The 15,595-nt window shown below is 42.6% G+C and overlaps 1 protein-coding gene across 4 annotated transcripts in view; it reads left to right on the forward strand.

The window, feature by feature from the left end:
* Positions 1-200: 200 nt before the first annotated feature.
* Positions 201-15,595, forward strand: part of LOC125458319 (protein Shroom1-like) — a 74,885-nt gene continuing 59,490 nt past the window's right edge. For 3 of the 4 annotated variants that reach the window (XM_059650611.1, XM_048543511.1, XM_048543513.1), the window contains exon 1: positions 477-572. The gene's annotated coding sequence lies outside the window, so the exon portion shown is untranslated. Of the gene's footprint in view, positions 298-476; positions 573-15,595 lie in introns of those variants that run through there. The other variant, XM_048543512.1, reaches the window with a different exon arrangement.

Below are 15,595 nucleotides of genomic sequence, written 5' to 3' on the forward strand. Positions count from 1 at the left end.
GAGCTGCGGGCCTAGTCTTGCTCCCACTTCATGTGTTAAAGGGGCAGGTTTCTTTCTTGAATGTGGAATACTAGTGGATGTGAGGTATTCAGGTTTTCGAGAAAGAGAAAATATTTGTTCATTTTTTTTATAACCTTAAAAAAATGTTCGACAGATGGGCGTCACGGAAAGAGTTATCAAGTTACCTTTGCACCGGACACCTGTAATGGTGAGACAACAACACGCAGTAAAGCGGCATCATTTGTTTATGTCTGGGCACTTGGTCTGTTTCTGAGGAGCTTGCTCCCTCTCCAGAAGGTATTTCTTTTCTCTCTTTGTTTGATTTTGGGGCAGCCGCATAAACGTGTCGAGTTCTGTAATGTTTCCCCTATCAATGTGTTGGGATGGACGGAGAGAACACTCAACACTTTGAACGAACTCTGATTTTAACTTTGTCTTGCTGGGTGAATCATTAACCCACGTCGCTGTTGTATGAACCAGGAATCTCTTCCGCTCCCACTGCCGAATTGGCAGGGATCTTATCCCCTATCTCCCCTCTTGTCGTTTTGGGAATTGCTGAGCCGCTGGTCGCCGTAAGTAAAAGCAAAACTCTTGTTAAATGCTGCAAATGTAAACATAGCAACTCCGTATTACGCCCCGGATCAGGGTGGGTCCGTGCAATTCCACGTTATGTGCGCTGACTCCGTTTGGAACAATTGGATCTTTTCACACTTTCAAATATTAAGTGTAATTATCGTTGGATTCACTCGGCTGGAGTGAAATGCGGGACTAAAGGTGGTTTGCTACTTTCTGATTTTCGTCTTGTAGTCAGGCTAATCTAAACTTTCGAAAAATTGTGTTCTACGTTGCTGAGTGACAGTACGTGCCTGTGTTACTTTGGACCTGTGACTATGAGACTGTGGCAATTCTATATATGGGTGTGTGTCTGTGATGGATCTGTTGGTCTGTGACTTGGCTCTGTCTCTGTGAGTAAGTGGGTTTGTGTCAGTGGTGGCTCTGTGTCTCTGTGAGTGTGTGTCGGTGGTGGCTCTGTGTCTCTGTGAGTATGTGGGTCTGTGTTGGTGGTGGCTCTGTGATTGTGGTCAATCTGTGTTCCTGACTGTGTGAATTTGCACAGATGAAATTCTATGATTTGACTCTTGAACTCTGCCAGTGATTGTGTTTTGGTTAGGAAGCTCTATTTGACCCTTACTCTGCTATATAAATCATTTAGGGAAGTAAAAGTGTTTCACCTTTGTCCAACAAGAAGCATGATTGCTGTACCTTGACTGGTTTCCTTTCACACTGATATTTCCATAATCACACAGGGACTAGAACCAACTAGTTCTGTACCATATCTGGTCATCTAAGAATTTTCATTTAATATACTGCTCTTAGACCCACAGGACATTTCTTTACAGTGAGAGGTTTTTATTGACCTAAAATTTGTGATACATTACACGATGCTGCCTGATTTGAATATTTCCCACCTTTTCCATTTAAGTTAAACTAGGAGACCTGGATTCTTGATGCAGATACATGAATTCAGATTCTACCGGGCTGATTGGGAAAGTTAAATTCAGTTGATCAAAGAAAATCTGGAATTAAAATACTAGTATCAGTCATGGTGACCATGAAAGCAATGGATTGTTGTAAAAAACCTATCCGGTTCACTTTAGGACAGGAAGTCTGCTGTCTTCACCCTATTTGTCTTACAAATGACTCCAGACTAATTGTTATCTGGTTGACCCTTAACTGTCCTGGCAATCTGCCCTGTTATATCAAATTGATGCAAAAAGCCCTAACAAGAATATGAGACTGGTCATAGGACATGGCAAAGGTGCATCAGCCCAGGAGAGTCATTGCTAACATCTGGGAGATTCTGCTAAAATTGGGAATGCTTGTCAAATGACAGCCTGACACATTCATACTGACTAAAACTGAACTTTCAGCTAATGTTGCACACTATTCCATTACCAGCTGTAAATGTGTTCTGTCCCATCAATAAGACAGATCCATGGCAAGTGGAGGCACAGAGACTGAAAAGAAGAACTTACCTTGTGGCTCTTAAATATCAACTTCAGACCTTTGAAGCCCCAGATCAAACATGAACAAGGAAACTTGTTGATTTCCACCTCCCACCCTACCACAGGATGCATCAATGCTTTTCCATTTTGAACATCACTTGGAAGAAGCACTAAGGATAGAAAGGTGCAGAATGTCTATCGTTATGAATGGCTTGGTAGCACCACTGTTGACTAAGTTGGCTGAGTTTTGTTTAACTTAGTTGTTTACATAATGTGACCTTCACTGGCTAAGTCAGCACTTATTGCCAATCCCGAAATTGCTCTTGAGAAAATGCTGGTGATGTTTTTGACCTGCAGCAGTATGTGGAGTGTAAGTAGACTCTTTGTCATTTAAGCAGGGAGTTAGTGACTTTTTTTTAAATTTCAAAAATATACTTTGTTCATAAAAATATTCGTATATACATAGCCACTTAAGCAGTTTGGTTCTGTGCAGTAGTGTATGAAGAAATGAAACAAACTTTGGAGTTCGACTCTCTCCAACAGACAAAACCATTTCTTACTTGTTCAAGAATACACTTACACACATTTGAGGCACTGGGAGATCCAATAAGTGAATGGACCTTGTAATGTTGTAGAAATAACTAAATAGTTCTAAATCAGGATGATGTGAGTCTGAAGGGGAGCTTGCGGGTGTTCCCATGTATCCCCTACCTTTTCCTTCTTGATGGCAGTGCTTGCAGATTCAGAAGGAAGGAACCTTGTTGTTGAAGGAACCTTGGCGAGTTTCAGAAATGATTATTGTTTGTGTTACACCATGCTGCCACCATTCGCTGGTAGCGGAGGAATTGTTAATCTCAATCCAAACCAGTCAGTGAATCAGAAAACCAAGACCGCTTTCTTTGTGGAGAAAGTTTATTGGCTACTTGTTCTTACAACTCATTCCACACCCCCAGTGTTACAGATGTCCCTTTTACTGAATATGGTCATACAAATTTAACAATGTGAATAATCAAGTACTAACAGAGAGTGAATGTTTAAGGTGGTGGATGAACTGCCATTCAAACAGTAGAAGGTTACAAGGCAGACCATTTAGAGCTGAGGCGTGGATAAGTGATGCTATGGAATTCTCTGCTGCAAAATGTGGTTGAGGCCACATCATTAAATGTTTATCAAGAAGTGGTTAGGTATAGTTCTTAGGGCTAAAAGGATCAAAGATTTTGGGGAGAAAACAAGAGCAGGGTGCTGAGTTGAATGTTCAATCGTTGTCTTGTTAAATGATGGAGCAGGCTCAAAGGGACAAATAGCCCTACTCCTGCTCCTATGTTTCAATTTTCTATGTTTCAAATGGGTATTTTGCCTTGAACAGTTTTGAGCTGCTTAATGGAGGCAGTGATCATCCGAGCAAGTGTTCTCTAACAGTTCTGACTTGAGCTTTGTATATGACAGGAGATCTTTAGGGAGGCAGGAAATGAGTTATTCCTTGCAGAATTCCCAGTCTGATTTGCTTTTATTTCTACAGCTTGGCAAGTCAAGTTAGTTTCTGCGTAATGGTAACCCCAGGATGTTGATAGTCATGGATTCAGTGATGTTAATGCCATTCAAGATCAAAGGGAGATGATTAGGTTTATTCTTGTTATAGATGTTCATTACCTGATACTTGTGTGGTGTGGACATTACTAACCACTTATTAACCAAAACCTGAATGTTATCTATGTCTTGAAGCTTTTGGACAAGGACAACCTCAATATCTGAGAACTGTTGAATAGTGCTGAATATTGTGTATTAATCAGTGAACAGTCCCTCCTCCAACCTATGATAGAATGAATGCCATTAATGAAGCAATGAAAATGTTTGAGCAAAGGACACTATCCTGTGGAATTCCTGAGACTGAGAAGATTGACAACCAACAATCATAATCATCTTACTTTTGTGCTAGGTATGACTCCAATCATTAGAGAATTTCTCCCGATTCCCTTTGACTTCAGTCCTTGTTGCATTTTTGGATGTCAAGGACAGTCACTCTCACCTCTCCTCTGTAGTTTTGCTCTTTTATCCATATTCGGAACAAGGCTGTAATGAGATCACAAACTGATGACTAGAAAGAATGCATAATGAGCATTAGTGAGCAGGTTACTGTTTATGAGTGTGTGGTTTGATGCCACTTTTGATGACCCCTTTCATCACTGTTGATGTTCAAGAGTAGAATGATGGATCAGTAATTGGCCAGGTTGGATTTGTCCTTTTTGTGTGGACAGGACATACACAGGAAATTAGGGTATATGCCTGTGCTGTAGTTTTTACGGAAATAGCTTGATTAGGGTTACAGCTCGTTCTGGACCACATGTCCAGCAGTATTGACTGGAAAGTTGTCAGTGTTGCAGTATTCAATGTCTCTCACCATTTTTTTGATAACACATGGAGTGACTGAATTGGCTGGAGACCAGCATTTATGATACTGGGGACTTCAAGAGGAAGCCAAGTTGAATCATCTATTGATCTAATCTTCCTGAAGATGGTTGTAAGTAGAAACGTAAGAACTTAGAAACAGAAGCAGGACTAGGCCAATCAGCCCTTCAAACCAGCTCCACCATTCATTATGGTCATGGCTGATCATCTAACTCTGTACCCGGTTTCCACTTTTCCCCCATTTGCCTTCATCCTTTAGCTCAAAGTGTTATGTCCAACTTCTTCTTGAAATCATACAATGTTTTGGACTTGACTGCTTTCTCTGGTTGCAAATTCCACATGCTCACTACTCTCTGGGTGAAGAAATTTCTCCTCATCTCAATCCTAAATGCTTTACAACTTATCCTTAGACTGCGACTTATGGATCTGAACTCACACTATCAGGAACATCCTTTCTGCATCTACCCTGTCTAGTCCTGGTATAATTTTATATGTTTCTCTGTCATCTCCACCCACCAGCCCCCCTCATTCTTCTAAACTCTGGTGATTATATTCCTAACCAATTCAACTGTTCCTCATGCATCAATCCTGCCAGCCAAAGAAACAATCTGGTAAACCTTTGCTGCACTTCCTTCTTCTGGTAAGGAGACAAAAACTGCACACAATATGTCAGGTGTGGTCTCACCAAGGTCCTTTATAATTGCTCATCTCTGCTCATGTATTTGAATCCTTGCCCTATGAAGGCCAACCTATTCATTATTTGCCTTCATTACCTCATGCTGCACTTGCATGCTTACATTCAGCAACTGGTGTGTTTGAGGAGAATCAAGTCTCATTGTAGATTCCTCTCTCTCTCAATTTATAACCATTCAGATAATAAGCTTCCTGCCTCTTTTTGCTACCAAAGTGGGTAACCTCACATTTATCCCAGTTATAATGCGTCTGCCATGCACTTACCTGCTCATTCAGCTTGTGCAAATCACACTGAAGCATCTCCATGCCAATGTTAAAGCCTTGTCTTTTGCATTGATACGTTGGGCTCCTTCATCGTCGAGGATGTGGATGCTTGTGGAATTTCCTCCTCTAGTTAATTGTTTAATCATGTATTATGACTGGATTACGTACCGACAGGACCCGACACACTCACCTTTTCGGAGCAGCAGACTCGCAGCCCCGTATCCCAGAACTGTTGAGATGGAGGAAACTTACAAGGAAACACGAAAAATGTGCTGTCCTGAGAGTAAGGTTGAAACTACGTGGTTACAAGACTCCACTCTCTATACTCCTGGCAAATGCCCAGAGTATCAACAACAACATGGACGAACTTAGATCTAGACTTACCTAGTAAAGGGAACTGAGAGACTGTTGTGTGCTCTGTTTCACGGAGACTTGGCTCACCCCTGCCATTCTAGACTGCACCCTATAAGCTGACGGGTTCTCCATTCACTACTTGGATTGCACAGTGTCCTCGGGTAAGGCGAAGGGTGATGAGTATGCTTCCTGACCAATGCCACCTGGTGCACTGATGTAGCGACCCTGGCAGGCCATTTCTCCCTGGACTTAGAATATCTTACAGTAAAATGCCATCCCTACCAATTACCACGAGAGTTCACCTCCGCCATCCTGACTGCAGTCTACTTACCACCCCATGCAGATGTGAAGAATGTTCTAGACGAGATTTACACTGCCACAAATACTCTAGAGAGAAAATTCCCCAAGGCCAACCTCAAGCAGGTGATGCCAAAATACCATCAACACATCTCCTGCCTCACCAATAGACCAAACATTCTGGGCCATTGCTAAAATAACCATCAAAGACACCTACCACTCAATTCCCCACTCTCACTTTGGAAAATCAGATCACGGCGCTGTGTTACTTGTCCCAGATTATAAGCAGAATCTGAAATGGGAGAATCCTTCACAAAAAGAAGTACAGTGTTGGGCCGAGTCAGTGGAAGACTGTCTCCGGGACTGCTTGGAATTGGTGGACTAGACTACGTTCAAGTGTTCAGCGGAAACCCTAGATGAGTATGCCACCACAGTCGTGGGCTTCATTAGCAAATGTGTGAAGGACTGCCTACAAAGGAAGTCAGTCCCAGTGCTCCCCAAACCACAAGCCTTGGGTCAGCCAGGAAATCCACTCCCTACTGAAGACCAGACATGCAATATTCAAGCCAGGTGGCCCTGGACCAAAATGGAAAATCCAGACCTGACCTCCACAAAGCCATCAGGGATGTTAAGAGGCAGTACCGGACCAAGTTAGAGGCCCAAACCTACCAAACAGATTCATGCCACCTATTGCAAGGCCTAAACAACATTACGGGAAACAGAGTAAAACGGTGTAAGATGTCAGACAAAGACACATTCCTCCCTGACGGAGTCCATGCTTTCTGTGCTACGTTTGAACAGATTGCCAATGGTGCTGCCATGCCTGACCCAACAGCCCCGGCCCACATGTTCCCTCCGTCACTGCTTCAGACACCCGATCGGTCTTCCTGGGAGTCAACCCAAGGAAAACAATGGGCCCAAATGCTGTCCTGGCTGAGCACTCGGATCCTGTGCAGACCAACTGGTAGAGATACTTATCGACATTTTCAACCTCTCCCTCCTACAAGCTGAAACCCCCACCTATTTCAAGAACAGCACCATCATCCCTGTACCTAAGAAAACACATGCAACTTGCCTTAATGACTACCGCCCAATGACTCTGACCTCAATAATCATGAAGTGCTTCGAGAGGCTGTCATGGCCCACACCAACTCCAGTCTCCCAGCTTGTCTCGATCCCGTACAATTTGCAGGTCCACAGAGGATGCTGTATCTCCAGCCCTGTACTCAAGCCTGGAACATCTGGACGTCAAACACACCTACGTCAGACTCCTGCTCATTGACGACAGCTCCGCCTTTAACACCATTATCCCCTCCAAACTGAACTCAAAACTCCATGACCCTGGTGTCAGGTCTGCTGTCTGCAGCTGGATCCTTAGCTTTCTGACCCATAGACTGCAATCAGTGAAGATTGTACCTCCTCCTCAATAACACTCAACACTGGAGCCCCCTACTGTACTTCCTGTATACCAATGACTGTGTTGCTAAATTTGGAATGAACACTATCTCCAAGTTCACTGGTGACACTACAGTGGGCCGGATATCTAACAACGAGTCAAACTACAGAAGGGAGCTAGAAGGCTTGGTGATGTGGTGCAATGAAAACAATCTGTCTGTTGGCAAAACTAAAGAACTGATCGTTGACTTTAAAAAGAAAGGATGGAAACACGGCTCCATCTGTATCAATGGAACTGAGGTTAAGAAGGCAAAGAGCATCAAGTTCCTCGGAGTGATTATAACTGACGACCTGTCCTGGACTTCCTACGTAGATGCAACAGTCAAGAAGGCACGACAATGCCTCTTCTACATCAGGTGGCTCAGGAAATTTGGCATGTCCATAAGGCCCCTCAGCAACTTTTACAGACACACCATGTGAAAGCATACTGTCCGGGTGCATAGCAGCCTGGTATGGCAACTGCTCTGCCCAGGACTCTTCCAAAAAAAACTACAGAATGTGGTGTGCACAGCCCAGACCATCCCATAGGCTTGATTCACTGCTGTGGAAAGGCTGCCAACATCACGAAAGACCCAACACGTCCCAGTAATGGCGTCCTACAACCTCTTCTGTCAGGCAGATGATACCGAGGCCTGAACACATGCATGAGCAGGTTCAGGAATAGCTTCCTCAGGGCCATTACCAGACTGTTGAATGGACTCTCTCTAGCCTCTAAAAACACTGATCTTGTTCATGTTGATCTCACCGAGCACACACCCTATGCTCGTCCTGTGTAATATAACCTGTATGCCTCTCTAAGTGTTTTTGATCTGTACCTCCTTTGCTTATTATGATCTGCCTGTACCACTCATAAACAACAAACCGTTTCACTGTAGTTTGGTACATGTGACAATAAATAAATTAATCAATCAGTCCGGCAGGACTGTACAGCTTAGATCTGATTTTGTACGCAGTCACGGAATTTTAGAGTATGGAAAAAGTGCCTTTGGCCCATCATGTCCATCAAGAATCTTTTTATATTCTAGTCCCGTTTTCTAGTACTTGGCCTTGTATGCTATGGCACTTCAAATGATCATCCATGTACTTCTAAAATGTTGTGATAGTTCCTGCCTCTACCACCCTTTCAGGCAGTGAGTTCCAGGTATCCACCATCCTCTGGGGAAAACATTTTTCCTAAAATTCCCTCTAAACATCCTGTCCTTTACCTTAAATACACGGTCTATGTTACTGATCCCTCTACTAAAACAAAAGGTTTCTTCCTGGATGTGAGATTGCTCGCTGAGCTGGAAGGTTAGTTTTCAGACGTTTCATCATCATTCTAGGTAACATCATCAGTGAGCCTCCGACGAAGCGCTGGTGTTATGTCCTGCTTTCTATTTATCTGGTTAGATTTCCTTGGATTGGTGATGTCATTTCCTGCGTTGGTGATGTCATTCCCTGTTCTTTTTCTCAGAGGATGGTAGATTGGCTCCAAATCAATGTGTTTGTTCAGAAAAGGCTATTTCTGAAGAAGGGTCTAGGCCCGAAACATCAGCTTTCCTGCTCCTCTGATGCTGCCTGGCCTACTGTGTTCATCCAGCTCTACACCTTGTTATCTCCAGTCTGTCAATCCCTCTTCATAGCAGAAACGCTGTATCCCAGGCAAAATATTAGTGAATCTTCTCTGCACCCTCTCTATTGCAATCCTATATCTTCAATTGTATTCTAGAGTGTGACAACAGTCCTCTGCACTGACCTATGTAATGTCTTGTACAGCGCTATCCTACTGTCTCTGCTCTTGTATGCCACGTCTCAACTAACAAAGACGAGTATCCCATGTGCCTTCTTAACCACCTGTCAGTTACCTTCTAGGATCTGCAAATCTGTACGCCAAGCTCCCTCTGATTCTTCTGCACTTCCTAGGGCCTTTCCCTTCATCATGAACTCCTTTGCCTTGTTATTCCTCCTAAAATGCCTCACCTCACTTTCAGGATTAATTTTCATTTGCTATTATTCTGACCATATAACCTGCTTGTCGATATCATGCTGTAATCTAAGACTTTCCTCCTCACTATTAACTAAATCACTAATTGTCATGCCATTTGTGAACTTAGTATGCAAACGTCCTATATTCATGTCTAGACTATTACCATGCACTACAAATAGCAAAGGACCCAGCAGTGCAGCAGTGCCTCCTGTAGACACATAGGCTTCAAAACCCAGTGCATATATTAACCAAACCAACGGAACTTCATGCAGATGTGGTCATCCAGACTGTCAGGAGCATTAACGATTGCCCATTGACTGCAAACCATGTAACAAACAGGACTGTGACACATGGCCATAGTTTAGATACATCTTACCCTAAATTTAAGCCAAGTAGAAAATTCATTAGATTTTCTTTAAGAAGAAACTAGAATGCTTGCTTTTCCTTAACACAACTTTAAAGTGTATTTTTAAAAAACTTGCCCTCTACTTAAGAATCGTCTCACTGTTTTGCAGTGATGCTGCTTTCACCAGCCTTTGTGAATGCTGGTGGGATTCTTGTTGTGCTTTACCTGCTGATCTAACTGAGCCCAATCGAGACTTGGCTTTCGGGTTTTATGTGGAAACTCTGCTGCTACTATTCACACTTTGCCATGGGTCGATCTGATGCTGCTCTGACAGGCTCCACTTCGAGTCAGAATAAACTGTATGCCAGAAAAATCTTAAGTCCTGAATCCCATTCAGGTTCACTGTGCTAGTCAGTTTCGCAATGATTCTAGTTTTCTGCATGTTCCTCCCACTTTGTGGTGAGATGACTTAGCTCTTTCCATTGTCTGCTGATTCCACTGTGTAACATGCAAGCATTTCTGTGTTGTACCACCACCAGGCTCACACACCTCATTCTTAGGTATACCTGGTGTGCCCTGCTGTACTCTTCTCGAACCACAGTTGATTTCCTGGCTTGATATCAATGGTAGAGTGGGGAATTGTGCTGCGTCACAAGTTTACAGATTGTGGATAAATGCAAGTCTGCTACTGATGATAACCCACAACACCTGATAGATGCCCAGCTTTCAGTTGCTAGATTGGTTTTAAATCTATCACAGTTAACACAATGTCAGGGCCACACAAGATTGAATCCTCATTTCCACAAGTATTATGCAGTGGTTACTCCTATTAATACTGATAGTGATAGGTGCATCTGCAATGGGGGTTAGTGAGGCCAAGGTCAAGTATATACATTCTGCAGACCAAGTAGCTGTTGTCATAGTCATAGAATACAGACCTCTATTGCTCAGACAAAGGCCTTTTGGCCCATCTCATTGACACCAGTCAAAAGCAACCACCTAACTATTCTAATTCTACTTTCTAGCACTTGACCAATAGCTTTGTCGACCTGGCATTGCAAGTGTACATCTACATACTTGTTAAATGTAATGAGGGTTTCTGCTTCTACCACCCTTATAGACAGTGAGTTCCAGATTCCTACCACCCACTGAGTGAAAAAAAAATCCTCACATCCTGTCTAAATCTCCTGTACATTAACCTATTTCTCTTCCCCAATCATTGATCCTGGGCACAATTTATTCCTGTCTATATCCCTCATAATCTTATACATCTCTATCACGTGCTCTCTTGGTGTCCTCGACTTCAAGGAAAATAACCCCAGTCGATCCAGCCTCACTTTGTGACTAAAACAATCCAGCCCATACAACGTCCTGATAAACCTCTGTATTCTTCATGCTTTATGGGCTTGGTGTCCTCTGCTGATAATGGTGTTAGCAAGAAACTCTTAGTGATGGACTTCAAAGTTTCCTCACTCAGAATATCTTCTGTGTCTTTGCCACACTCAGTGCATCCTCCAATTAATGTTTAGAGTTGGGGGCTGCTAAGGGTTTGGTAAGTATTAATTTGCAGGAGGTTTCCTTGCCATTTTTGACTCATATGCCATGGAGTGTCTTGCAAATCAGTCAATGTAGAACACTAGGTCAACTCCCTCATGACTATGCCACTTGTAATGTACAATGTATGGTTTATGTCTAGTTAATATGATTTGTTTTAGAATTTGGATTTCAAAGTCATGACATGTGAGCTTTGGTCTGTGTGTGTATGGGGAGTTTTAATGATTAAGTTGCCAGCATGTCTGGAGCATTGATTTTTTTTTAAAAATCAGTACGTGAGAGAAAGATTCTGAGTTGATAAAGGAAATTGGTTCGCATTGAGAGAGTTTTATGAATGAACAAAGTAAACATTGAGCAGCATTAGTTTCTTTCTGTTCAGGAGAATTTGGATTCTATTTTGCTCAGGGGAAAGCAACATAGTTTGGAAACAGATAGTAGGAACTGCAGATGCTGGAGAATCTGAGACGACAAGGTGTAGAGCTGGATGAACACAGCAGGCCAAGCAGCATCAGAGGAGCAGGAAAGCTGACGTTTCGGGTCTAAACCCTTCATCAGAAGTCAATTTCCTTTGGAACTGGAGGATGCATTGAGTGTGGCAAAGACACAGAAGACATTCTAGGTGAGGGAACTTTGAAGCCCATCACCGAGAGTTTCTTGCTAGCACTATTATCAACCGAGAACACCGAGCCCTAAAGCATGAAGAGTACAGAGATTTATCAGGACGTTGTATTTTCCTTAATAGAGGTTTATAAAAGCATGAGGGGCATGGATAGGGTAAATAGACAAGGGGAGTCCAAACTAGAGGTCACAGGTTTAAGGTCAGAGGGAAAAGATTTAAAAGAGGCTTAAGTGGCAACTTTTTTTCAAGCAGAGCTTGGTGTGTGTACGGAATGAGCTGCCAGAGGAAGTGGTAGAGGCTGGTACAATTACAACATTAAAAGGTATCTGGGTGGGTATATGAATGGGAAGAAATGAGGGATACAGGCCGAATGCTGACAAACGGGACTGGATTAATTTAGGATATCTAATCAGCATGGACAAATTGGACCAAAGGGTCTGTTTCCATGCTGAACATCCCTATAACTTTATGGTTAGTGTTATTGTAGTTTGACAAGAGTAGTTTGTTAGGCTGTTTCAAAGGGCATTAATATTACTGATGGTCGAGAGTCACATATATAGGCCACAGCATGAGTAAGAATGACACATTGCTTTTCGGATGGGTATTAGTGAAGCAGATTATTATGAAATTTATAATCTTCATATGGGTTTTTATAGCAATCAATGGTTATTACTATTACTGAGACGAGGTTTTGTTTCCAGATTTATTAGTTGAAGTTGAATGTCACAAGACATTACGAACCATGTCCCCAGAACGTTAGTGTGTGTTTCTTAATAACTAACCCAGTGACGATGCCTACATACCAATACCTCCATTTACTATGCTGAAGGCCATTTTTGCCAGAATGCAGAGGGAACCAGGAAGTGGAAAAATCTGCTTGAACTCATCTTTCCAAATCTACCTGCCACAGGTGCATCTGTCCAAACCAATCATTATTCTGACTTGGAAATATATCGCCATTCCTTCACTCAGTACTTAAAATCATTGTGGATGTATTCACGCCAAATAGACTGCAGCAGTTTAAGAAGACAGCTCACCACCAAGAGCACCTAGGATTTGGCAATAAATGCTAGTCCAGCCAGCAAAACCCACATCCCCTGGATTGCCAGATCACCCATGATCCCATTGAATAATGAGGCAGACTTGAATGACTGAATGGCCTACTTCTGCTCTGACATCATATGGTCTTATTGTATTAGAGAAATGATAACTGTTCTATCCTCATGGAAACAAAATCCTGTCTTCATACTGAGAACATCTACTGTCACTTTGTGTGGCTTAACAGCTTGTTAAATAAGAGAGATTCCAAGCACTACAGAGGCTCAACACTGAATATTCTTGAGATGATCTGAGCCACCAACAATATCGGAAATATACTTGACCTCAATCTGTTACCTCTTTGTACAGTATGTCCCTCATACAACGCGACTAAAGATCAACCCTAATTGAAAGAGAATTGTTTAAGTAGCATACCAAGAGCAGCACCAGGCATGTTGAAAACAAAATGTGCCAAACTTAAGTTACAACAGTAGGAGCAGTATACTATGGAGAGAGCTAGGTACTCCCCACAAACAATGGATGAGATCAAAGCACTGCTGATATGTCACATCGGTCATGAATGGTGATTTACAGTTAAACACCAATGTCACTGCCTCAGTTTAAAATTCTGTCTCATGTCTTGCTGCATGGTGATGCAAACATGTTAATTATGTAGAGTTCTTGTTAGAGCTAACGCTATGCAATCATCACTGGATAATCCCACCTGTCATTTTATGATGCAAGGAATGCCATCGATGCAGCAGTTGGAGATGTTTGAACCCTAGGGCCAGCCTGGAGGCAGTCAAAGAACAAAGAAAATTACAGTACAGGAACATGCCCTTCGGTCTCCAAGCCTGCACCGACATGCTGCCCGTCACAAATGAAATCCCCTACCCTTCCAGGGACCGTATCCCTCTATTCCCATCCTATTCCTGCATTTGTCAAGAAACCCTTTAAAAGTCACTGTCATATCTGCTTCCTCTATCTTCCCGGCAATGATTTCCAGGCTCCCACCACTCTATGTGTAAAAAAAACTTGCCTCACACATCACATCTAAACCTTGCCCCTTGGACTTTAAAACTATGGCGCCTAGTAACTGACTCTTCCACCCTGGGAAAAAGCTTCTAACTGTCCAGTCTGTCCATGCCCTTCATAATTTTGTAGACCTCTATCAGGTCACCCGTCAGCCTCCATTGTTCCAGTGAGAACAACCCAAGTTTCTTTAACCTCTCCTTATGGCTAATGTTCTCCATATCAGGCCACCATATCCTTCTGGTAGTTTGGTGACCAGAATTGAACACAATATTCCAAATGCGGCCTAATTAATGTTCTACAAAGCTGCAACATTACCTGCCAATTTTTAAACTCAGTGCCCCGGCTGATGAAGGCAAGGATGCCGTATGCCTTGTTGAATACCTTCTCCACCTACATTGTCACTTTCAGTGACCTGTCTACCTGTACACCCAGATCCCTCTGCCTATCGATACTCTTAAGGGGTTCTGCCATTTATTGGATATTTTCCATCTGGATTAGACCTTCCAAAATGCATTACCTCACATTATTCCGGATTAAACTCCATCTGCCATTTCTCTGCCCAAGTCACCAACCAGTCTATATTCTGCAGTATCCCCTGAAGGTCCTCATCACTGCCCACAATTCCACTGACCTTTGTGTCACCTGCAAACTTCCCAATCTGACCAGTTATATTTTCTTCCAAATCATTTATATTTATTACAAATAGTCCTGTTATGACTTTGTCAGGTTTGATAATTGCCCTCCAACAACCACAGAATTTTCCTTTGTGGCCAATATGACTCAGTTTTCCACTAGTTCCTACTGATTTCAGTTTTACTGGAGATCTTTGATAGCACAGTTTTTCAAATACTACTTTGTCACTGAGCTCTTCAAGTACTCAGTTGATGCTTGGTACTAGACTGTTCTGGTGGTAAGCTGGTAGATAGGATTTGTTCTCCTTTTTATGGGGAGGATGTACCTGGGACTTCATTAAATTTGTTGGGTTAAAAACCAGTCTTGTACCCGTATTGATGTAGAGCTGGATGAACACAGCAGGCCAAGCAGCATCAGAGGAGCAGGAAGGCTGATGTTTCGGGCCTAGACCCTTCTTCAGAAATGGAGGCCCTTCTGAAGAAGGGTCTAGGCCGAAAATGTCAGCCTTCCTGATCCTCTGATGTTGCTTGGCCTGCTGTGTTCATCCAGCTCTAAATCTTAAAATCCCAGATTCTCCAGCATCTGCAGTTCCTACTATCTTTGTAGCTGTATTGTAATGGTTTGGCTGGAATGTGGTTAGTGTGCAACAGAGGCCTTCAGCACTGTCAATTGAACATTATCAGGACCAATGCTCATAATTTAACCCTTTCAACTGTGTTCCATTCTGATGAACCTGGACTATACTTGCTCAAAGATCACCCCACATTTACTCTCTTCCACCTTCTAAAGGCAGAAGGTACAAAAATTTGAGAACATATACCAACAGAATGAAGAACAGCTCTTTCCCTGCTGTTATCAGACTGATGAACAGATCTCTCATATATTATAGTTGATTATTTTCTGCATCTTCTCTGTGGCTGTAACACTAT

This window comes from Stegostoma tigrinum, chromosome 13 (assembly GCF_030684315.1).
Source record: "Stegostoma tigrinum isolate sSteTig4 chromosome 13, sSteTig4.hap1, whole genome shotgun sequence".
Taxonomy (NCBI): Eukaryota; Metazoa; Chordata; class Chondrichthyes; order Orectolobiformes; family Stegostomatidae; genus Stegostoma; species Stegostoma tigrinum.